Source organism: Bufo bufo, chromosome 2 (genome assembly GCF_905171765.1).
Source record: "Bufo bufo chromosome 2, aBufBuf1.1, whole genome shotgun sequence".
NCBI classification, from domain to species: Eukaryota; Metazoa; Chordata; class Amphibia; order Anura; family Bufonidae; genus Bufo; species Bufo bufo.
In genome coordinates this window covers 662,225,676-662,249,205 of record NC_053390.1, presented here as the reverse complement: position 1 = coordinate 662,249,205, position 23,530 = coordinate 662,225,676, and the positions used below count along the sequence as shown (strand labels likewise).

At 47.8% G+C, this 23,530-nt stretch overlaps 1 protein-coding gene across 1 annotated transcript in view; it reads left to right on the top strand.

Annotated features, from left to right (window-relative positions):
• The window catches only part of MAP9 (microtubule associated protein 9), a 138,819-nt gene that overhangs the window by 466 nt on the left and 114,823 nt on the right, over positions 1 to 23,530 (top strand). The window lies entirely within an intron of this gene.

Genomic DNA, 23,530 nt, shown 5'->3' with positions numbered 1-23,530 from the left:
ATATTACAGGACTGTGGGGGCCTGTTCACACAGTGGTTGGAAACACGCACCAAAAGTTCTCCGGGGGCCATATGGTTACTGTCTCCCATTCTTTTCAGTCGCTGAAGATTGCGGAGCGGCGGTTTAAATGTCCCCTCTCGTCTTCTCCCGGCTTTTACAGCCACTCCTGTTCTGGGCTCAAAAGCTGCATGTGTGACTTCAGCCTTTTAGGTTTGTCTGTCACTGAGTTTTTACTTTTGTTTTATTTCTGGCCCGATGTTTAGTCTTAGGCACACGACAGTTTTTTTCCCCCATTTACTGGCCGTTTTTTGCGTTCCGTATACGGAACCATTGAAATGAAAAAACGGCAAAAAAACCCAGAATGTACTCCGTATGCATTCCATTTCCGTTTTTCCGTTCCGTTTAAAGATATAACATGTCCTATTATTGCCCGCAAATCACGTTCCGTGGCTCCATTCAAGTCAACGGGTCCGCAAAAAAAAAGAGAACACATACGGAAATGCATCCGTATGTCTTCCGTTTCCGTTCCGTTTTTTGCGGAACCATCTATTGAAAATGTTATGCCCAGCCCAATTTTTTCTATGTAATTACTGTATACTGTATATGCCATACGGAAAAACGGAACGGAAACATAACGGAAACAAAAAACGGAACAACGGATCCGTGAAAAACAGACCGCAAAACATAGAAAAAGACATATGGTCGTGTGAACTAGGCCTTAGGCCTCCTGCACACGACCGTATGGCTTTTTCAGTGTTTTGCGGTCCGTTTTTCACTGATCCGTTGTTCAGTTTTTTGTTTCCGTTGTGTTTCCGTTTCTGTTCCGTTTTTTCCATATGGCATATACAGTGTACAGTAATTACATAGATAAAATTGGGCTGGGCATAACATTTTCAATAGATGGTTCCGCAAAAAACGGAACGGAAACGGAAGACATACGGATGCATTTCCGTATGTGTTACGTTTTTTTGCGGACACATTGACTTGAATGGAGCCTCGGAACGTGATTTGCGGGAAATAATAAACGGAAAGGACGGATTTGGCACATAACTGAGCCGAACGGAGCCTACGAACCCCATAGACCCCAAAGACTATAATGGGGTCTGTTAGGTTTACGCTCAGAAGATGATTTTGGAGTGGAGACAAAAGTAGCGCATGCAGGATTTTTATCTCTGCTTCAAAAATCTTCCTCTGGGCGGAAACCTAACGGACCCCATTATAGTCTATGGGGGTCTATGGGGTCCGTAGGCTCCGTTCGGCTCAGTTATGTGCCGAATCCGTCCTTTCCGTTTTTCCTGCCCCTATAACAGAGTAGGAGAACGGAAAGGCTGAACGCTGATGTGAACTCAGCCTTAGTCTATATGAATATATAAATGTCTACAGGGGAATTTTATCTGAAGGGGAGTTTTTAACGGGAAACGTCTGTTAGAAAGGGATATTTTTTAGGACGCTTGGCTGTTTTTCTTTTTCATTCCTGTTGTACTATACCACCGAAAATGAAATGCAAAACAGATAAAACTCCTGTATCGATAGGTAATCAGTTTGCTGCTGGTGATGGGAAGATGTTATCAGTTAGTATAATAGTAGAGTAATAGAAGTAGGATAACAGTATGGCAGCAGTATGGTTCTGTACTTATCAGCTCAATGTGTGATGCTCCGAGTCACTCATCCCCTTTCCATCTCTGGTCTGACTGAGAAAGTCAAGTGAGGCTGTTTGCTATGCTAAGGCTAGGTCTACACGACGACATGTGTCGTGCAACAATAATTCGCACCACACATTGGGCACAACTACACTGCAACATGTGTCGCGCGGCATTAATGTCGCACAACAATTTTTACAATGGCAGTCTACGGTGTCGCACTGCGACATGCAACATGCCGCGACTGCGACGTGACAGTCGCAGAAAAATCCATCTTGAATGGTTTTTTTGTAACCGTCGTGTCGCAGTCGCAGCATGTCGCAGTGCAATACCATAGACTTCCATTATAAAAATTGTCGCGCTACATTAGTGCGACAAAATGTCACGCGAAAACCTAGCCTAATAGTCCAAACTAAAGCCTCACGCAGACGTCCGTGGAACGCGGTCCGTGAGATACCGGACTGGCATTGGTTGCTATGACGCTGTGCGCTTTGTGCCGCCGCAGTACAGTAATACACTGGTATGATCTATACAGCTGTATACTGTACAGCAGCGGCAGCACGAAGCGCACAGCATCCTATCAACCAATGACGCCGTGCGCTCCTGGAATGCCAGTCCGGTATCTCACGGACCGTGTTCCATGGACGTCTGCATGAGGCTTAAGGAGGAAGTTAAAAGGATTTCTAAGATTTTTATACTGATGACCTATCCTCAGGATAGGTCATCAGTATCTGATCGGTGGGGGTCAGACACCCGGGACACGCGCCGATCAGCTGTTTGAGAAGACACCAGCGTGAGCTCCGCGGCCTTCTCCCTGCTTACCAAGCACAGCCCCGTACATCGTATAGCAGCGTATCGCGCTCAGCCTCATTGAGTTCTATGGGGCTGAACTGCTCCTAGGCCAAACGGATCCGTCCCCCATTGACTTTCAATGTAAAGTCTGGACGGATCCGTTCAGGCTACTTTCACACTTCCACAGGCAGCTAGTAGAGCATGTCACCTCCGTACAGAAAAAAAGGACTCCATATTGTTAATAAAGACCAATTTAAAAAATGATTTTTAGCTCACAATAAGTACAATGCAATAATAAAAAAATTGCCCCCAAAGGGCATCGTTACAATGCATCCGCAAAAAAAAACGGATGCCATACGGACGTCATCTGCATTTTTTGCAGACCGCAAAATACATACGGTCATGTGAATGTAGCCTTAACCTTATTTACACGTCTGTGTCCGAACTCAAATCCGTGAAAAGGTGGTCAGTGATGCCTCCATGAAGATGTTCGTGATGGATCCATGTTGGGTCCGGTTTTTTCTTTTTTTTGCTGCCTGTGTGTCATCCATGTTTCACAGACACTGTGCAGCTGAAAAATAATTTTCAAAGCATCTCTTCCTATGGGCTCATGCACACGACCGTTGTTGTTTTGTGGTCCGTTTTCACAGATCCGTTGTTCCGTATCTGAGTTTTTTTTCTCTGATGTAAGTCCTCTTCCGGTCCGTTATTCCACAAAACATATCCGTATGATTTCCGTATGCGATCTGTTTTTTGCGGATCGGAAACGGAAACAGTAACTTATTAATCACCAAACACATGAGCAATATGGGCTGGGCATAGCATTTCTACAGTATGGATCTGCAAAATACGGATGAAATACGGATGTGTTCGGTGTGCGTTCCGTATTTTTTGCGGACCCATTGACTTGAATGGGGCCTCAGACCGTGATTTGCGGACAATAATAGGACATGAACTACTTTTTTACGGAACGGAAATACGGAAAAGGAATGCACACGGAGTACCTTCCGTTGTTTTTGCGGACCCATTGAAGTGAATGGTTCCGCATACGGTCCGCAAAAAAAAAAATGAATGGAAGCGGAAAGAAAATAAGTTTGTGTGCATGAGCCCTAATGGTCCGTGAAGCACTGATGAAACACGGATGGCATCTGTGGTTTTCACGGACCCATCGACTATAATGGCATGATGAATCCGTGAACACGGACAAAATAGAGCATGGATCCGTGCTAAAAACACGGACCACGTTAAAACACTGATGTGTGAATACACACATTAAAATGAACACGGAGAACACGTATGGCACACGTACGTGGAACACTGACTAAATGAGACTTTAGGCCTCTTTCACACGTGTGAGATTTCCCTCCGAGTGCAATGCGTGACATGAACGTGTCACCCACACTGAATCCAGACCCATTCACTTCAATGTGTCTCTGCACATGAAGATTGTTTTTCACGCAGGAAAAATCACAGCATGTTCTATATTCTGCGCTTTTCACTCAGCCCTGGGCACATAGAAGTGAATGAGGCTTGCAACCAGAAAATGGAATCAATTATGGTGCAAATATGTTTTCTTTTGGCAAACAGATTGTCAAAACAGGCACCAAATTTCTAAAAAAAAAATGTGCCTCTTAATATTCGGTGCATCTTACTTCTTAGGCCCCTTTCACACGGGCGAGTATTCCGCGTGGATGCGATGCGGGAGGTGAACGCATTGCACCCGCACTGAATACCGACCCATTCATTTCTATGGGGCTGTTCACATGAGCGGTGATTTTCACGCATCACTTGTGCGTTGCGTGAAAATCACAGCATGCTCCTCTTTGTGCGTTTTTCACGTAACGCAGGCCCCATAGAAATGAATGGGGTTGCGTGAAAATCGCAAGCATCCGCAAGCAAGTGCGGATGCGGTGCGATTTTCACGCACGGTTGCTAGGAGACGATCGGGATGGAGACCCGATCATTATTATTTCCCCTTATAACATGGTTATAAGGGAAAATAATAGCATTCTGAATACAGAATGCAAAGTAAAATAGCGCTGGAGGGGTTAAAAAAAGAAATATAATAATTTAACTCACCTTAGTCCACTTGATCGTGGCCCGGCATCTCCTTCTGTCTCCTTTGCTGAACAGGACCTGTGGTGAGCATTTTACAGGTAAAGGACCTGTGGTGACGTCACTCCGGTCATCACATGATCCATCACATGATCTTTTACCATGGTGATGGATCATGTGAGGGATCATGTGATGACCGGAGTGACGTCACCAAAGGTCCTGTTGCTGCACAGAGATCAGATGAAGACAGAAGAGATGCCGACATCGCGATCAAGTGGATTAAGGTGAGTTAAATTATTTTTATTTATTTTTTTAACCCCTCCAGCGCTATTTTACTATGCATTCTGTATTCAGATTGCTATTATTTTCCCTTATAACCATGTTATAAGGGAAAATAATACAATGTACAGAACACCGATCCCAAGCCCGAATTCTGTGAAGAAGTTCGGGTTTGGGTACCAAACACGCGCGATTTTTCTCACGCGAGTGCAAAACGCATTACAATGTTTTGCACTCGTGCGGAAAAATCGCACCCACACATTTTCCCGCAACGCCCGTGTGAACCCAGCCTTATTTAAATTGTTGTATGAAAAATCAGCTTTCATAAATGTCCCCCAGTGTCTGTGACACAAGATTTCTAGATCCCCAGGTCTGATTGCACATGGTTTTCCCTGTCCCAAATCCCGATCTGTGGAAAGGTCCTCTTTGACCATGCTGTGGTCATTCTTGACTGAAGCGATTAAAGGGTTAAGTGACCGGGATCAGAGTTTCTTCCAGTCTAGCAGAAGGTAGACTGTTAGCACACAGGCGAGCAGCGGCTCCAGAGCAATGGCGTATTGGCAGTCACTAAGGACTTATTAGGCTATTTAATATGCCTGAGGCCTCATGCACACGACCGTTTTTTCCCCCCCGTTTACTGGCCGTTTTTCGCGGTCCGTATACGGTCCGTATACGGAACCATTTATTTCAATGGTTCCGCAAAAAAAACGGAATGTACTCCGTATGCATTCCGTTTCTGTATTTCCGTTTTTCCGTTCCGTTTAAAGATATAACATGTCCTATTTTTGCCCGCAAATCACGTTCTGTGGCTCCATTTAAGTCAATGGGTCCGCAAAAAAAACGGAACACATACGGAAATGCATCCGTATGTCTTCCATTTCCGTTCCGTTTTTTGCTGAACCATCTATGGAAAATGTTATGCCCAGCCCAATTTTATCGATGTAATTACTGTATACTGTATATGCCATACGGAAAAACGGAACAGAAACGGAAACACAACGGAAACAAAAAACGGAACAACGGATCCTTGAAAAACGGACCGCAAAACACTGAAAAAGCCATACGGTCGTGTGCAATAGTCCTTAGGCTGGGTTTCCATGGGTGAGTACTGTATGATAATCAATAACACAATCACCAGGGGGTACAGAATCAAGAAAATAATCAACGGTGATGCCTAATAAAACGTAACCTTTAATCAGTTCAAATTAATAAAAGTCCCTCAAAATATAACCGATAAACAAGGGAAAAAAACACAATAATTGTGCTTGTTGTATGTTTTCTTCTGTTCAAAAGCGACTCTAGGTCTGGGTCACTTTGACCAGTTTACCTATTGTATTTGATTGCCACTTAATGCCCCTTATGTTTGGCGCTGTCCTACACTTAAGTCCGCACGGTTGATGGTACCCGGGAACATGTCCCGGTTGCCTGGCAACATCTTTTTTTTTTTTAACTCGTTTTATTGAAGTATAATGTTGCAAATAGCAAAGTACATGCCATATTTTACACGACACTAAAATCGGAGAACTAAAATCAAAAGTAAAACATAACATAAGACATGGCGCATGGTACATAGCAGTATACCCCTGTACGCAGCAGGGTTTCTATCACGTATATAGCATTTTCCTTACATCGGTAAGCATAACGTTTCATGGAGGCAAGCTCAGGAAGTGCAAAACAGCAGGAACATTCATGATTCCTATCGTACTCGGGGCCTGTGTGGGGGATCTCGAATGGATAACGTGTTTGTGGATGCACACCACTCTCCCCACACGTTCTGAAATTTCTGTGGGCATCCTCTCTGTCTGTATACCACTTTTCCCAGCGGTATTAGCTGATTTACTATCAGTTTCCACTGGTTTCGGCCATCCATCTAAGCTCTATCGACTTCCTAGCAAGGAATAAGGTCTCTTCCAGGAATATCTTATGGTGGTGGGTCCACTGCTCATCATCTACTATTCCTAACACACACATTTTGGGGCAGAGAGGGACAGTTCCAGGCACTAAATCTGACAGGAGTTTTGTATATATCTACACTCCCATATCATATGCCAGAAATTGGCATCGTTTTGATGGCATCTGAGACAGCTGCTACTCTCTATTCTTCCCATTTTAAATAACCTGGTAGGAGTAAGGTAGCTCCTGTGGAGAATAGGCAACTGTACCAGCTTGTTGTTAACTGAGGGAGAAACTCTTGTAGGAGCTGCAAGGGCCTCGGCCCATTCTGTCTCAGAGAGCGAAGGAATGCATTCCCTCCATTTGTCTTCTGCACGTAGTAGGGAAGTGTCCATTTTTGCATTTATAAAGGTGTGTATAGACAGCCGATATGAGACCCCTGGGACCCTGTGTGGACAATACTCCTATCAATGGATATTTGGATATCTGTCTGGTACCCCTTCCAAACTGTGCAGAAAGGGCATGTCTAATTTGGAGATACCTAAAGAACATGTGTCTTGGGATCGCAAATTTGTCCTGTAGTTGAGAAAAGGACCTCAGAGATCTTCCCTCATGGATGTCCCCCAGGGTCAGGATTCCATGGTCTCTCCACAGCGCTACTCCATCATGACGCTCCAGGTGCTGAGACATAGGGTTCTCCCACAATATTATTGCATCTGGCAGGTCCCTATAGGCTTTGAGTTTAGCTGCCTCCCAGACCTGATGGGCTAATTTATGTAATTGGAGGGTCCTGCCATGGAATAAACCGATATCCTCCAGCACCGGCCACAACGAGTGGATCTGTAAAAAATGTTGCCGTTAAAATTCTGCGTTGGTGAGAGCCTGTGAAGATATTGTCACGACCATGGTCATGGTCGTGACTCTGGACCCGCATGTGGTTGCCTGCGGTTTGGTAGTTGTCAACTACATGGTGAGGGCTACTTGTTTGTTGTCTCACGTGTGGTTGCCGCTGGCAACAAGATTGTGTTTGGCGGTATAGCATCCTGAGCGGTTGCTAGGCAGCTTGCTGCCAAGTGCATGCGGTTGCTCCTGGTTTGGTTTGTATGGTGTGCACTGTTACACCTTCCATCACTTGTGGTCAAGGCTACGGCCGAGCTCGTGCCTGAACGTGCCGAACCTGACAGAGGAAAACCACCATGCCTACCTGATATGGCTGGAGAGGTGCCCTTAGCCATGCCGCGGGTAAGCCTAAAAGGGGGCATACCCTGATGATAATAAATAGAAAAGGGGAGGGTGGGTGGGGCACCAGAAACGCACGCAAATGGGGAGAGGGCATGCCTCCTTTTAAGGGTGCCTACGCCCCTCCCACAAATGCAGGCTGACATGTCAGCCTTAACCTACTTGTGGTCAAGGCTACGGCCGAGCTCGTGCCTGAACGTGCCAAACCTGACAGAGGAAAACCACCATGCCTACCTGATATGGCTGGAGAGGTGCCCTTAGCCATGCCGCGGGTAAGCCTAAAAGGGGGCAAAAAGACAAACAGGTAGAGAGGGAAAACCTTTATTGGCAGTGAACCGAATTACAAAACCAACTTGTGGAAAGCCTGGGATATCTCGACCTGGGGGTTAGGTATGTATCGAGTGAAGCAGGAGGAGCGCCAGCGACCCATTTTGCGGATGATGTGGCCGGGGACGTTGTGTTGTGAAGCTGCGGATGCAGCTCCAATGCGGAATGAGTGCCCTGAAATGGCCTTGGGGTCGAAACCCCAACCCGTAGCCAGAGTGCGGACGTGTGAGATGAATTGCGAAGCGGTGAGGGCTGTGGCCTGGAACAGGAGCAATGGTTGGTCAGGGGCGGAGTCCCCCAGAGCCGACAGCAGACGCTTGAGTACCTGGACCGAGCACCATGCGTTGGCAGAAGGGAAGAAATCCACCTCCACTGGTGGACCTACCTGCGAGGTTTTGGAAGTAAGGAGGTGCAGGGAGAAATGGTCGTGGTGCCAGACTAGTTGACCCCTGGTGAGGCCCTTGGACCTAGCTGAAGTGCGGGTGACTTCGCCGGGTTTTAAGAACCCATAGAAACTAAGGTACATGGCAGCCTTGATGACTATGCTGGGAAGGAGCCCAAAAGGAAGACTATCTAGGGAGGTTGAAAGTTTCCTAAATAGTTCCCGCGATACGGGCTGCCTGCTCGGGGTGGCTGTGATACTACTTTTCTGAACCCCCCTAAGGGTTGCCCTGACTGCTTGGGATAGAAAAACCGACCTGCTTTCGGGGTCTTCCAACATGGAAAAATGTTGGACTCCGGCCAAATACACTTTAATGGTGCTGAAGGACAGCTTGAGATCGAAATGACAGAAGGCTATGAAAGCTGTGATGTACGTGGTTTTGTTGGTGTCACGACTTGGGTGTAGGCCCCTGAACCTGTTGAAGGTGTTCCAGGCGGTCCTGTAGTTCCTGGCAGTGTTGTGAGACAAAGACTTCTGCATCAATGTTTTTGCTGAATTAATGAAAAGGTTTAATCCAACACTAGCAATTGGTACATCGGAGGAGGAAGCCCCACACGGTCTGCCGCTGGCATGACCTGGAAGAAAGTTTCGTAATTAAAACGAGATAGGGCATCTGCGGCCACATTGTGAACCCCCTGGATGTGCTTGCATGTTACGTGGAAATTGTGCACCAGCGAGAGCCAGACCAGCCTGCGGACAAATGACATGATCTGGAGTGACTGAGACCTGCCCTTGGTGATGATGTCCACCACTGTTTGATTGTCAGTGATGAACGCCACCGAAGAGTTGGCCCACTGGCTGCCCCAGACCTGGGCAGCTGCCACAACTGGGTAGAATTCCAGCAAAGGGGATGACTGCAAGGCGCCTCTGGCTGTTGATACCTCGGGTGGCCAAGGGCCCGCGAACCATTGGTTCCCACAGATCGCCGCGAACCCCCCGGAGGCGGCGGCGTCCGAGAAAATCAAGGTGGACTCTGGCCCTAGCCGAGGAACAAACAACGAGACTCCGTTCCAAGAGGCCAGGAAGTTCTCCCACATGGACAAGTCGGCCATGGCTTGTGCGTCTAAGGTGACGAGGCTGTCCTGCTCTGGGGCTGGGGGGGGGGGAATTGGAGAAGCCTGGACATGAAGGCCCTGCCCTGGGGCATGACTTTGGTGGCAAAGTTGAGCATGCCTAAAAGGGACTGCAACTCGACCTTGGTGCAGGTCCTGCAGCCCACCGCAGTTGAAATGGCTGCCTTGATCTTTGCCACTTTCTCGGCTGGAAGCCTGGCCTCCATCTTCCCTGTATCTAGCGTTATGCCTAGGAAGGTGATTACCGTGGCGGGTCCTTCGGTTTTTGCAGCTGCCACCGGAACATTAAGTCGGCCGAACAGGTGCAGCAGAGCCTGGAGTTTGCAAGGCTGGCGGTCTGGGCTTTCAATGATGAGAAAATCATCCAAGTAGTGGATGGTCATAGGGCAATCACAGTGGTTGACCAGGATCCAATGCAATGCCTGAGCGAACTGGTCGAACAGCCAGGGACTGCTCTTGGACCCTGAACGTCAGGCGATTGGCAAAGAAGTACTGATCTTCCCACTTGATGCCGTAGAACCCCCAGAGCCGTGGATGAATGGGCAGCAGCTTGAAGGCGTCGGCGATATCTGCCTTTGCCAACCACGCCCCCCGACCTACCTGGAGGTTCAGCTGTATGGCTTCGTCTATGGTGGCGTAGCTCATGGAGAACTCCTCAGAAGGCACTAAGGAGTTAAGACTGGGTACACTGGAGCCGTGAGGCGCCGACAAGTCATAGATTAAACGTGCTTTATTTGTGAACTGCTTGGTCACAATACCGATAGGGTTGATCCTCCAGAGGTCGAATGGAATGAAGGGGAAGGGGCCGATGAGAAACCCCTTCTCCAACTCTGATTTGATCAGAGTCCCCACCGGCTCAGGGTCCCTGCTCGCTGACAGTAGATTGGGCCCTTCCCAGGAAGTTTGTGGGAGAGCTACTAGCCCCGTGTGGAACCCGGTGGTGAACCCGGAGACCAGGAACTGCACCCAATGCGGCCTATGGTGCTCGCGCAAAAGGGACTCTAACAAGACCACGTTGACCCCGCTTAGTCAGGATGGCCTTGTTCTTTGAGGACACGCCGTCTGCGGGTGAGCCCTGAAACAGCCTGTGCAGACGTGGAGAGCCCTGCACTTGTTGTAATAACAAGCCTCCTGATTAAAGTTATTGCAAACCTGGCTGTTGTCCAGGAAAACTATTGGCCGGCCTAACTTATCCGTGGTAGCGCCAGGTCGTGGGAGGGGCCCGGAGCTACTACGGAGGGATCTGCCCTGGGATGTGGAGGGACCTGAGTTGGGGCACCAGTCCGACGAGTGAGTAATGGACTGGCATGACGTACATGCCGGTGCCCTGAGGCACGCGAAATGTCGGCAAAAGAGCTCCATGTCCATTACCGCCCAGTTCGTGAGGTGCTGGAATTGGACCAGCGAGGCGGCGGCTTTAGCTGAGAACGAACGATGGTAATCGTAAAAGGCCTGCCCACCGTACTTGTGGCCCAACTCCGTGACCCTGTATAAGTAAGTGTCCAACTCTTCCCGCCTCTCAGGGTGGACGGAGCAGATGACATCTCTGTATAAGCTAAACGCCAGGACAAACTCCATGGGGGTTAGCTTCCTGTTGAGGCGGGGGTCCCTCGCTTTGAGGACGATGGACATGTCGCCGCAAGCAATGGTCTTGCTCTCCACTGTGTCATGGGTTGCTATCAAAATAGACGCCAGGTTGACGTCCTTGCCCTCTAAAATGTCCTTCTTGATGTTGCTGGGGATGAAATGGGCCGGAGCTACCTCGGGTGCGCAAAGAACCCTACCTGGGGGAACCAACCCTGCCACGGGGGCCACCGGCAATGGAGAGGCGACCCGCTCGGATGACAGTCCCTGGTGAGACTCAACTGCCAGGAGTCTGGACTGCACGTCTGAGACTGAGGAGGCAATAGTGTTCATCATAGCGTGCAGTTGTGTCAGAGACACTTGCAGTCCTGGGCTGCTGGCTCCGCCGTGAGTAGCCTGAATAGTTCGGCTTTCCGGGCGGAAGCGGGGTGTTGCATCCCTCTTCTGTTAAGCTCCGCAATTAACTTGGCGATCGTCCAACTCCTCAGTGATGAGGAGCAGGGCCGCTCGGATGCGGGTGTCTCCGGGATGGACAGAGCTTCCTCGATATTGGAAATCTGCGACATATCGTGGCTGTGAGGTGATAAACAAAAATTAACATCTGAGCTGGAGACCCCAAATGACAGAACGACGACACCCGAGCCGTGAATGGTGATGAAGAGCGAACTTGGGGCGGGCGAGTGCCTAGAGCTATGAAGGGGGTACTACTGTGGAAGACCTTACCAACCTGAAAGTGAAAACAAGACGTAAGCGCTACGAGGACGTGGCCATTGACAGAGGAGTAAACACATGGAAAAAACACCAAACCTGGGGTCGTACCGTAGAAAATAATATCGATCGAACCTGAAAAACAATGATAGCGACAAAGAATAGTGATTAACCGCATGATCCTGACCTGTAACCGGTAATGGAAAACGTAAAAACCGGCAGCGTGATGGGGAATAAAAACATGGGAGAAACGTAAGCCTGACGACGTGACAGGCAACAGACGGGGTACAGTAGATACGTAAGCCTGAAGCGTAACAGGCAACATAGTACGCCATAGTACGACCCTGAACCAGGGAACTGCGTGTCCCTGTGACTGATGAGACTGTGTTTGTGGGAGCTGAGGTGCGAGGTAGCGGACCGCTGCCGTGGGGTGTGGAGGGTTGACTGGTCTGCTGTTTAGCAAGACAGAGGGGGGCACGTGGGAGCCAGCGGAGTGCCATGACCCTGGCAAGCAGATGTGATATGTGTGAGCTGGCGAGGGCCTATGATGGGGCTTATGGTGTAGAACCAGTGTGTGTAACCATTTATTTTTTTTTTTTATATAACTTTATTGCTGGCGAACAGCAGTCGGCGCCGGCCAGTGGCTGCGTGTGAAAGAAGCGGCACCCCTGGGTCTAGACGGACCCGCCCGTGGGGAGAGCGCCAGGACCAGCCAGACGAGGGGGGTTGAGCTGCTGTGGCGGCCGGAGCCAGGACGGGAGCCCGACAGCAGAGGCCGGCCGGGACGCAAGATCCGTAGCCATGGCAACGGAAGCGCTGCCGGCGTCCCGCGAGATCTGCTCAGGGCGGCACCTGAGCAAGGACGAGCCGGGCGTGCGAACCGGGATGCGAGGTGAGTGGCGAGTGGAGCGGACCGGACCGGACCGGGGGGCGGGGGGGGATGATGGACACGCCGGAGAGGGGTGCGGCGGAGCCTGAAACTTACCCCGACAGCCGACCGGAAAGCGATGGAGGGGAACCCTCAGCAAACTTACCTGCACAGCAGTACAGCAGGACGGGGCGTGACGTCAGGCGGGAAAAGGCACCAGAAACGCACGCAAATGGGGAGAGGGCATGCCTCCTTTTAAGGGTGCCTACGCCCCTCCCACAAATGCAGGCTGACATGTCAGCCTTAACCTACTTGTGGTTGCCCGTGGCAACGTGTAGTATTGTGTGTGGCAGTGTCTCGGCCTGCTGGCTGATTCCCAGGACATGATTGCCACGCATGCCGTTGCCGGCGGTAACTGGTGCGGTGTGATATTTATGTGTGCACTTTCCCAGTTTGTTGTGTATGAGGTTTAGTTATGTATGCACTTTCCCTTTAAGTGGTTTCACTTCCCTCCTTGGTGTTGGAAGGGTTAATTCCCTTTCCACTGTGTCTGTGTGGGTGGGGCTACATGGGCTATTTAGCCTCAGTTGAGACCTGATGTCTGGGGGTACTCCAGCCTTGTTTGTAAGCTGGAGGCACCCTCCTGGTCCCTTATACCATCTGCCAGTGAGGGCCACCCTTGTGGTCATACAACTTTATGTCTGATGCTAGATGATGTGTTTATGGTCTTTCTGTTTATTGCAGTTTATGGTCCTGGTTTCCTATGTGATGTGTGGTGTGTGCTGTGTCCGTTTGTGTTGTTGTGGACAGCAGCACTTGTACATGGATTCCAGGCTTTGTGTCTGTGGCAGGTGAGTGTTGTTCTTGTTTCATTTACCTGCCATTGCCATAGGCTGTTCTTGTTCCTATCCCCTTGTAGCTTGGCCAATTTAGACTCCTGTTTCTCCGCGTCCAGGAGGAACGGGCTGTCTACCCAGCTCCTAGCTCAGGGATCTGCGGAGGGTTAGTAGGGATCTGAGGTTCCGGAGCATGAGCCCTCCTACCATCAAGGTCGGCTCATGCAGCTAGGAGTCAGGGTCAGATTAGGGATGCGATAGGAGGTGACCTGCTCCCTATTTCTGTCGTCCTGGCCGAGCAGCCACTAACATCTTCTGGCATCGCACGGCTGAGGGTTTCCCCCATCCTCAGCCGTGATAGATATCCAGGTTGATAAGTAACTTAAGTGCCCCGCTGAGAAGTATAAGAAAAGATCCGGGGGCGGCCCCCCCCCCCCCCCCTGTAGTTTAGGTCTTTGTAAAGTCTGCAGCGCTAGTTTCCTTCTAGCTTTCCCCCAGATAAAAGCCGATATCATGGAGTGGAGGCGATTAAAGAACCTTCGCGGGACCGTCGTGCTAGCCTGCTCTAGTATGTACAATGCTTTAGGTAGGAGAACCATTTTTATGAGGTTCAAACGTCCCATAATTGAAATGGGGAGGGATTTCCATGTTGCAAATTTCCCAGCAAATGTTGATATGAGGGGCTCAGTGTTCAAGGTATATGCCAAGGAAGGATCTCTGGTTGTTATGATGCCCAAATATTTGAACCGGTCTACAACTGGGAGGTTACAGTAAATCGTGGGCCAATCCGCTGGTTTAAGGGGCATCAGAGCTGACTTGGACCAGTTAATGTGTAGTCCGGAAAAATGGCCAAAGTTTTCTATTAGCTCAATTGCTCTGGGCAACGATTGATCTACCCTATCCATAAAAAGTATCAGGTCATCGGCATATAAACAGACCCTGTCCTCCCTACCTCCTAAGGATACTCCTCTATAGACCTCGTCCCGTCTCAGTCTAAGGGCTAAGTGCTCTATTGCCAGTGCAAATAGGAGAGGTGACAGGGGACATCCCTGTCTGGTTCCCCTGCCGAGGTTAAACTGACCTGAATGAGTACTGTTCACCAGAATATTCGTCCTAGGTTGCCTATAAAGCATCTGCACCCATTGGGCGAATACTGTGCCAAAGCCAAAGCAGTTCAGTACTTCCAATAAGTATGGCCACTCCACCGAGTCGAAGGCTTTGGCCGTATCTAAGGAGGCCAAAACCCACGGCTTGTCCAAGGCTCCACCTACCTGCGCTCTCCTAATGTTAGTGGAAGTGGACCTCCCCGGTATAAATCCGGACTGATCCGGGTGCACTACAGACGCTATGACCTTATTCAATCTATTGGCGATTATTTTCGTGAGCACTTTATAATCAAGGTTCAGCAGAGAGATGGGTCTATACGACCCACACTCCAAGGGATCCTTATCAGGTTTTTGTATCACCACTATGGTGGCATCATAGAAAGAGTCCGGCAATCTCTGCTGCTCCTTTGCCGATTGTAGCATTTTTTCCATTCTAGGGGCTAGGATGTCAATGTATCTGGTGTACACCTCGATCGGAATACCGTCAGGGCCGGGTGCCTTCCCAGCCGTGAGTCCTCTCATAGCTATCTGAATTTCTTATAATGTGAAGTCACTCCCTAACATTGTCATATCTTCATCGCTCAAACGGGGATATGTCACCTCCTGTAGGTACGACTTCAGCTCTTGGGTAGAATAATTGACCACTGAGCTATACAGTTCCTGGTAGAATTCCTGGAATTTAGATAGGATGCCCGGCAATGTCTCTATTATCCCTTCATCCGCCCCTCTAATACGTATTACTGGGGGCATCGAGGCGTTGTTTCGGGCAATATGGGCTAGTACCTTGCCTGCCTGCCCTCCCATCTCAAAGAATTGCTGCTTGAGAAAAAATAGTTTGCGATCACTCTTCTCCTTTTAGTGATGCATATACTGCCTACCCCTAAGGAGCCATTCCACCCTGTTAGGTTCAGTGGGATCCCTAGTAAAATTGTTCTCAGCTTCTCTACATGAGTTTTGGAGCTCCTCTTCTCTACGGTGGGCCTCTCTTTTGATAAATGCTATGGATGATTAAATGCATCCCCTCAGGTAGGCTTTTAACGTTTCCCATAGTAACAACTCGTCTGTTGTGTCACCCTGGATCTCCTAAAACATACTTAATTGATCCGGGATCCGATCATTTGGCTCCATGAGGGTAAGCAAGAAGGGATGTATACGCATTTTGTTTCCTCTTACTCCCTCCCCCAGCATAGAAAACTTCGCTAGCAATGGTACGTGGTCAGAGGGTCCCTGTGGACAGTACTCAATACTCTCCAGCTCGGTAAGGGTTGGTGTGTTTCCCAATAGGTAATCTATTCTGGATAGGGCTCCTCTAGAGGGGGTAAAGCAAGAATACTGTACCGTCAGGGGATGTCTTTAGCTCCATAAATCCAACCAACCCATCTCTGTGGCCACCTTCAAAAGCACTGAGGTTGAAGAAACCCCTACTCCATCTCCCGCTGGGGTCCGAAAGCGATCTAATTCAGGGTTCATCAACATATTAAAGTCCCCCATACAAAGTAATCTGACATTCGGATACTGCACTACAAATCCCACCATATCCTGCAACACTGATACACTGGCTGGCGGGTGGTTATATACATTAATGATTACACATGGGATACAGTTAATATGTGCAAATACAAATATATAGCGTCCAACTACAAGCCTCCGGGTTTCCCACCTCAGACCTCTATGTACAAGAATTGTCACTCCTCTAGAATATGAATTCCCATATGCGTTGGCGCTCCATTGTACCTAGGGCTTCTTAATTCTGTTGCTCGTTTCGGATGTTAAGTGGGTCTCCTGCAGGCATGAGCCGACGCACATGCGAAAACACAGCTATCCTTTTTCTTGGTCCGCCCAGTCCCCGCACATTCCATGACATAACTGTTAGTCCCGCCATTTTAACTCAGTCACAATAAGTTGTATATGTATTTCTCCATTAAGTAATATCCCGACTCCCCCACCCCTGCCGACCACTCCAAAGAATCTCCACTTTCGTTTCCAGGAGATATTGAAGTACCACCATGATGAACATACAAACCAAAAAATTACTGACATTAGGAACATTACATACACATACTGGGCAGACTCGAGTTCTGCTGCAAACATAGCCGTACACTCGGGGACCTGCACTGTGTATTTAGGTGTTATCCCAGTGCAGGTGTCGCCGGGTGAGTCCCGATATTTCTTACTATTAAACAGCCATAAGCTAACTATAAGAGGGGATGCAGCATAAGAACATTGCAAGAGAACTAGACAAAAAAACTCCTTCCCCTCCCCCTTAACTGCTCCGCATGTCGCGAACAAGTGACCCTAGGCCCCATACGATACCCAGAGTTCTCGTCTGAAAACGGCGTCCATCCATGAACAGAAAGGCGTCCACCTCCTTTTCGGTCTGGAACGAGCAAGTGAGGGTAAGTCCAGGTGTCCGGACAAAGCAATAGGGATGATTCAGCGTCCCGGTCTGCTCACTATCCACTCATCAGCCTCTCGCGGTTCATTGAAAAAAAAAAGGATTTCCCGCCGTCCATCACCCGGAGTCGGGCCGGATATGCCATAGAGTACTGGATGTTGAGCTCCCGAAGCTTCCTCTTGACAGCGACAAAGGTGGATCTCTTATTCTGTAATTCCGCTGAGAAGTCGGGGAAGAGTGATATCCTTGAATTGTTATATGATATGTCCGGTGCGGTTCTGGCCAGGTTTAGTAGCAAATCCCTATCTTTCCAGTTTAAGAGTCTGGCAAGAAGGGGTCTGGGAGGGGCAGCTGGTGGTGGAGGTCTCGCCGGCACTCTGTGCGCCCTTTCCACGGCGTATGTCGCCGAGAATGTGGCCTCTGGGAACTTGGTCTTGAACCATCTTTCCAGGAAGGTCGCCGGATCTGAGCCTTCCGTCCGCTCTGGGAAGCCTAGGATTCGCACATTGTTGCGTCTGGACCTGTTTTCCAGGTCGTCACATTTCTGCTGCCACAGGTGCACCTTCTTTTCCAGGTCCGACAATTTGACCTGCATGGGTCTGGTAATATCTTCCAATTCGGATACTCTGTGCTCAGTCTGTCTTGCCCTCTCTCTCAGCTGCTGCACGTCGTGCCTGAGGAGGCCCACATCCACCTTTACCTCTTCGATTTTGCTGGTGAGGGAGGTCTGGCACATGGTGATGGCGGCCATCAGTTGTTCATGGGCCACTTTAGGGGAGAGTTCGGGCTCTTCCTCGCTGGGGAGGTCTTGCTGCAGGGCCGCGCTGCCGCGATTTGCCTGGGCGCTCGTGTTGGATGGGGTCGCGGCGCCATGTTGGCTCTCGGTCCTGGCATATTCTTTGAGCCGATCCGCGGCTGCCTGTGCCTTGCTTGGGCTCATTTTTCCCCTGCGGGTTGATCCCCTCCTTTTCTGTACCTGCCACTCTATTTTTGCGGCTGACGGGTAAGCAGGATGGATCAGGATTCTAATCGGGACTCGGAGCTACACTCAGATGCGTGCACTCATGCCGGTAGTTCGCCTGGCAACATCTTTCAACGTGACCGCATGTAAAGAAAGCGTCTCATGTTTATGACGTGTTATGTGGCCTTATGTGATGACGCGCAACGCATCCGGATGCGTCATCAAGTAATTTCACGCCCTGGAAGCGATGTCTATGTTAGGCACTTGCCACGCATGTGCGGTTTGCGCCGGCAACAGTCCGGACGTCACCACGCTGCGCCTCAGGCCTTGTTTTAAAACCTGGTTTGGATTTAAATTCCGGCCGACGGCTATCCCACTGCCTCGGTTCGTGCTCTGGCCCACCGGATTGGAGGAGACTTTTTATCACAAGGTTTCCCCACACTACTGCAAGTGCCCCACATCCTACGGTACTTGTACAGGCCCTGTATATTAGTGTAGTGGAGACTATATCTTGGGCTGCCACTTCCATCGAAATTGCCTTGATTATCTTTTAGGCATCTTTTCATACTATGTACCAGCACCTATTTGTATGTACATTATGATGTTAGACCATACTTGACTAATGCCCTTCTGGATTTGGTCTTTGTTCCTATCCAGTCTTTGTAATGTTTCTCCTGATGAGAGTAAATCGAAACATGCATGTAGGGACTAGCTGCACTAGGGCACTCTAGGGCCAAGTAGCTTAAGGGCAAGGTTCATCGACGGGGTCGTTCTTTTTAGGACGGGTGCTCCGTGGCTAGGACGTTAGGGCCAGCATAGCACCCGTACCTTAGGGCTGTCTAGGGAACTAGAGCCCCCCTCCTTACCCGTTCGTTACCTGCCTTGATTTTTCAGGAACATACCATCAGCTGTGTATCCACAAAGTCCGTGGGACTCCCACGATATGGTAGGACTACCGGTTACTTTTTAGGTGCCTCCGTGCACCATAATGTTTGAGTGTCATTGAGCACTCTTATTGTGTTTTTTTTCCTTGTTTATCTGTTATATTTTGAGGGACTTTTATTAATTTGAACTGATTAAAGGTTACGTTTTATTAGGGATCACTGTTGATTATTTTCTGGTTTTCAATGGGACAGCCATGATCTGGAGGCTACAACCCTGGCCACCCATGGTCACCAGTGGGCGCACAAAATGGCAAGTTCACAAAGGTACTTCCTTTAAGGCCGAATGCACACGGCCGTGTTCTGCGGCCGAGAGCGGTCCGTGGTATGCCCGGCTGGATTCCTGTTCAGAGCAGGAGCACACGGCGTCATTGGTTGCTATGACGCCCTGCGCTTCATGCCGCCGCTGCTGTACAGTAATACACTCGTATGATCTGAACAGGAATCCAGCCCGGCATACCACGGACCGCTCTCGGCCGCGGAACACGGACGCGTGCATTCGGCCTAAGGCTACTTTCACACTTGTGTTTTTGCCTCATCCGGCAGGGATCAGCAAAGACGCTTCCTTTACTGATAACACCATGCAAGAAAAAATAATATTTTCGTCTGCTACTGGGCACAAACCATTTTTCCTATACTAAATTGAGTGTGCGGATTACAAATCCAAACTCAGAATTGTTGTAACACGTCACGAAACTTTGCTATGCATAAGTATGCCTAAATGACTCACTTGGAAAGCATTGAATAATTTTGAACAGAACGAGTTTTACTCCAACAATTACCTGATCTACATCAAAGTTTTCTTAGTAAACAGTGTATGAAAATGTAATGGAATAACAAAATTTCTAAAAGTCTCGTTTTTCAGTTTAAAAGTCTCACTTGAGCAAGGCCCAGTACTGTTAAAAGTGCTTCAGGCATCTGCTTTTGCGTTTGTGAACGGTCATATTTTCCCATTGCAAAAATCAGCAGTAGTCCACCATCATGTTGGGATTCCAGCGGCCTTGATACCTGTTCTCCATTGTATAAATATCTTTATGGAACCGCTCTCTATGTTCGTCACTTACGTGTCCCAAATTGGGTGGGAAAAAGTCAAGATGGGAATGTAAAAAATGCACTTTAAATGACATTCGGCAGCCAAGTTGTTCATATGCTGTAAGCATGTTGTCTACTAATTCAGCATAGTTTGCAGCTCATCTGTTCCCAAGGAAGTTCTGCACTACTAGCACAAATGCATCCCAAGCTGCAAGTTCCAGAGGGTTGAGTTTTTGTCACGGTCCCTCAGGTGACTGATGTTAGAAAATCAAGGAGATTGGCTGAGCGTGGAGGAATCTAACAGCCTCCTTGATTTCTCTTGATTCAGTGTTGATAGGGTTAATGACCACTTCCCTTTACTCAGCTGTTGCTCAGTGGTCATCACTTCTACCCTTTATAGTCTGACCCCACCCTTCTGACTATGCGATTGATAGCTTCATTTGGGTTTAGCTGAGCTGGTGTGAGATCCTCTCTGGTGTTCCTGTTCTTCCATCTCTACAGAAGTTAAGTGTCACGTTTGTTTGTACAGTATTTGTTATATTCCCTGTTGTATCTGGGCCTGAGACAGAGACTTCCATTCGTCCGTCTGGGGAGGAATGGGTTGTCTCTGGTCCTATACTTATTCCAGGGCCTTATAGGGAAATCAGGGCCTAGGTATCCTGCTTATGAATATTTTTATTTTCAAGGTCTATTCACATTGATAGGTAGTCAGGGCCCGCATTAGGGTTGTCTAGGAGGTGACCTGTTTCTTCCCTAGTTTCCAGGCCCAGTTACTGTTCCCCTTCCCTCCTGTGTTCAGTGTGGAGTTTCCACCCCACACTGATCGTGACAGTTTTGTCATCATGCATTAGTTTGTTGATTTCGGGGCCAATAAAAATTCTGGCCTTTATTTTAGCATCAGTTTGCAGTGTGCTAAACTTCTCCTTTAGGGAAGAACTAACTTTCCTTAGGGAGAGAGCACCTTAATCAGTGTGAGGAGACTTGTAGGCCATACAGTCTTCTCTGGAATTCTGGGAGGGAAGGGATGCAAATGAGCTCTTAACAAGCTCTGCCTCTAATGCCACCAGATGTAAGGCAGCTATCCTATAAGTCAATGTTCAGCTCTTAAAATAAGCCTTGAGACATGACTTGGATATTAAGTAAGCCAGTACCTCATCTGCTTTTAAGAGCTGAACATTGACTTATAGGATAGCTGCCTTACATCTGGTGGCATTAGAGGCAGAGTCTGATAAGAGCTCATTTGCATTCCTTCCATCCCAAACTTCTTCAAATACTGGAAACCATTTCCATCACAATCAAGTGCAATTACCAAATTTTTCATTAAACTAAGTTTAATGTGAAGTGGTGGAAGATAAACTTGAAGTTGATCGACCAGTGATTTGTGTTGTACATTGTACTGACCAACTGTGTGCTCGACTCTGAGAGGCCACTGTCTAATTTTGTAATGATTGTTGTCATCACAACTGTTCCATAGGCACAAGAAACACATATGCTTTGTGTACCTTAACTGTAGGCCAAGCAGCAGTGCTACCACTTTCAGGTCAGCACAAATGTTACATTTATGTTCTGAGTATTTAATAATTTTTCAAAAATAACTCCATAGAAGCATGGGTCTCTTTCATTCCAACCGCATGAGCCAATGGAAAGGATAGTTTTCCATTACCATTGTGCAACAAGACAGCTTTCAGACTTGTTTTGCTAGAGTCTATGAATAGCCTCCATTCATCGGGAACATGTGTACCATCTAAGTCCATCATAAGGACATTTACATCAGTACAGAAACAGACATCGCTTTCCATTGCATAGTATGCAGCTAACTTGGTGTGTCGATGATGAAAGTGTGAAGTTGTGGTGCCTCATCGTAGCAAATTCCATTCCTGAAGTCTAGAAGCTAGCAGTTCTGACTTTTCTTTAGATAATGACAGATCTCTTACCAGATCATCTAAATCTGATTGGCTCAGCAAGTGCGGCTGACCCTCCAGTTGTCCTGGATCAGGAAATACTGTACATTGTGACAATTAACATCTTCTTCATCAGGATCAGAACCGTCTGTTTCAATTGCCGTTCCTGCTGTGGGAGGGGCAGGCACTGGATTCTCTAAATCGTGTGGTACTGGTTTAACCACTTCCCATCAAGGCCATTTTCCCCCTTCCTGACCAGGCCTAATTTTGCAAATCTGACATATCTCACTTTATGTGGTAATAACTTTGGAACGCTTTTACTTATCCAAGCCATTCAGAGATTGCTTTATCGTGACACATTGTACTTCATGATAGTCATAAATTTGAGTCAATATATTTCACCTTTATTTATGAAGAAATCCCAAATTTACCAAAAATTTTGAAAAATTAGCAATTAAAAAAATTTCTATTTCTCTGCTTTTAAAACAGAAAGTGATACCTCATAAAATATTTATTACTTAACATTACCCATATGTCTACCTTATGTTGGCATCATTTTGGAAATGTCATTTTTTTTTTTTAGGACGTTAGAAGGCTTAGAAGTTTAGAAGCAATTCTTAAAATTTTTAAGAAAATTGCCAAAACCCCACTTTCTAAGGACCAGTTCAGGTCTGAAGTCACTTTGTGGGGCCTACATAGTGGATACCCATATAAATGACCCCATTGTAGAAACTACACCCCTCAAGTTACTTAAAACCGATTTTACAAACTTTGTTAACCCTTTATGCGTTCCACAAGAATTAAAGGAAAATGGAGATCCAATTTTTAAAATTTCACTTTTTTGGCAGATTTTCCATTTTAATTAATTTTTTTCTTTAACACATCGATGGTTAACAGCCAAACAAAACTCAATATTTATTACCCAGATTCTGCGGTTTACAGAAACACCCCACATGTGGTCATAAACTGCTGTATAGGCACAAGGCAGGGCGCAGAAGAAAAGGAGCGCCACATGGTTTTTAGATGCCATGTCCCATTTGAAGCCCCCCTGATGCACCCTTACAGTAGAAACTCCCAAGAAGTGACCCCATTTGGTAAACTAGGGGATAAGGTTCCAGTTTTATTGGTACCATTTTGTGGGACATATGCCTTTTTGATCACTTGGTGTTGCACTTTTTGTGATGTAAGGTGACAAAAATGGCTTTTTTTGACATAGTTTTTATTTTTTTACGGTGTTCGCCCGAGGGGTTAGGTCATGTGATATTTGTATACAGCTGGTTGTTACGGACGTGGCGATACCTAACAACATGTATACTTTTTTTTATTTATTTCACTTTAACATAATAATAGCATTTTTTAAACCAAAAAAATGATGTTTTAGTGTCTCCATGTTCTGAGAGCTAAAGTTGTCCCTTTTGTGGGACATACGCTTTTTTGATCACTTGATGTTGCACTTTT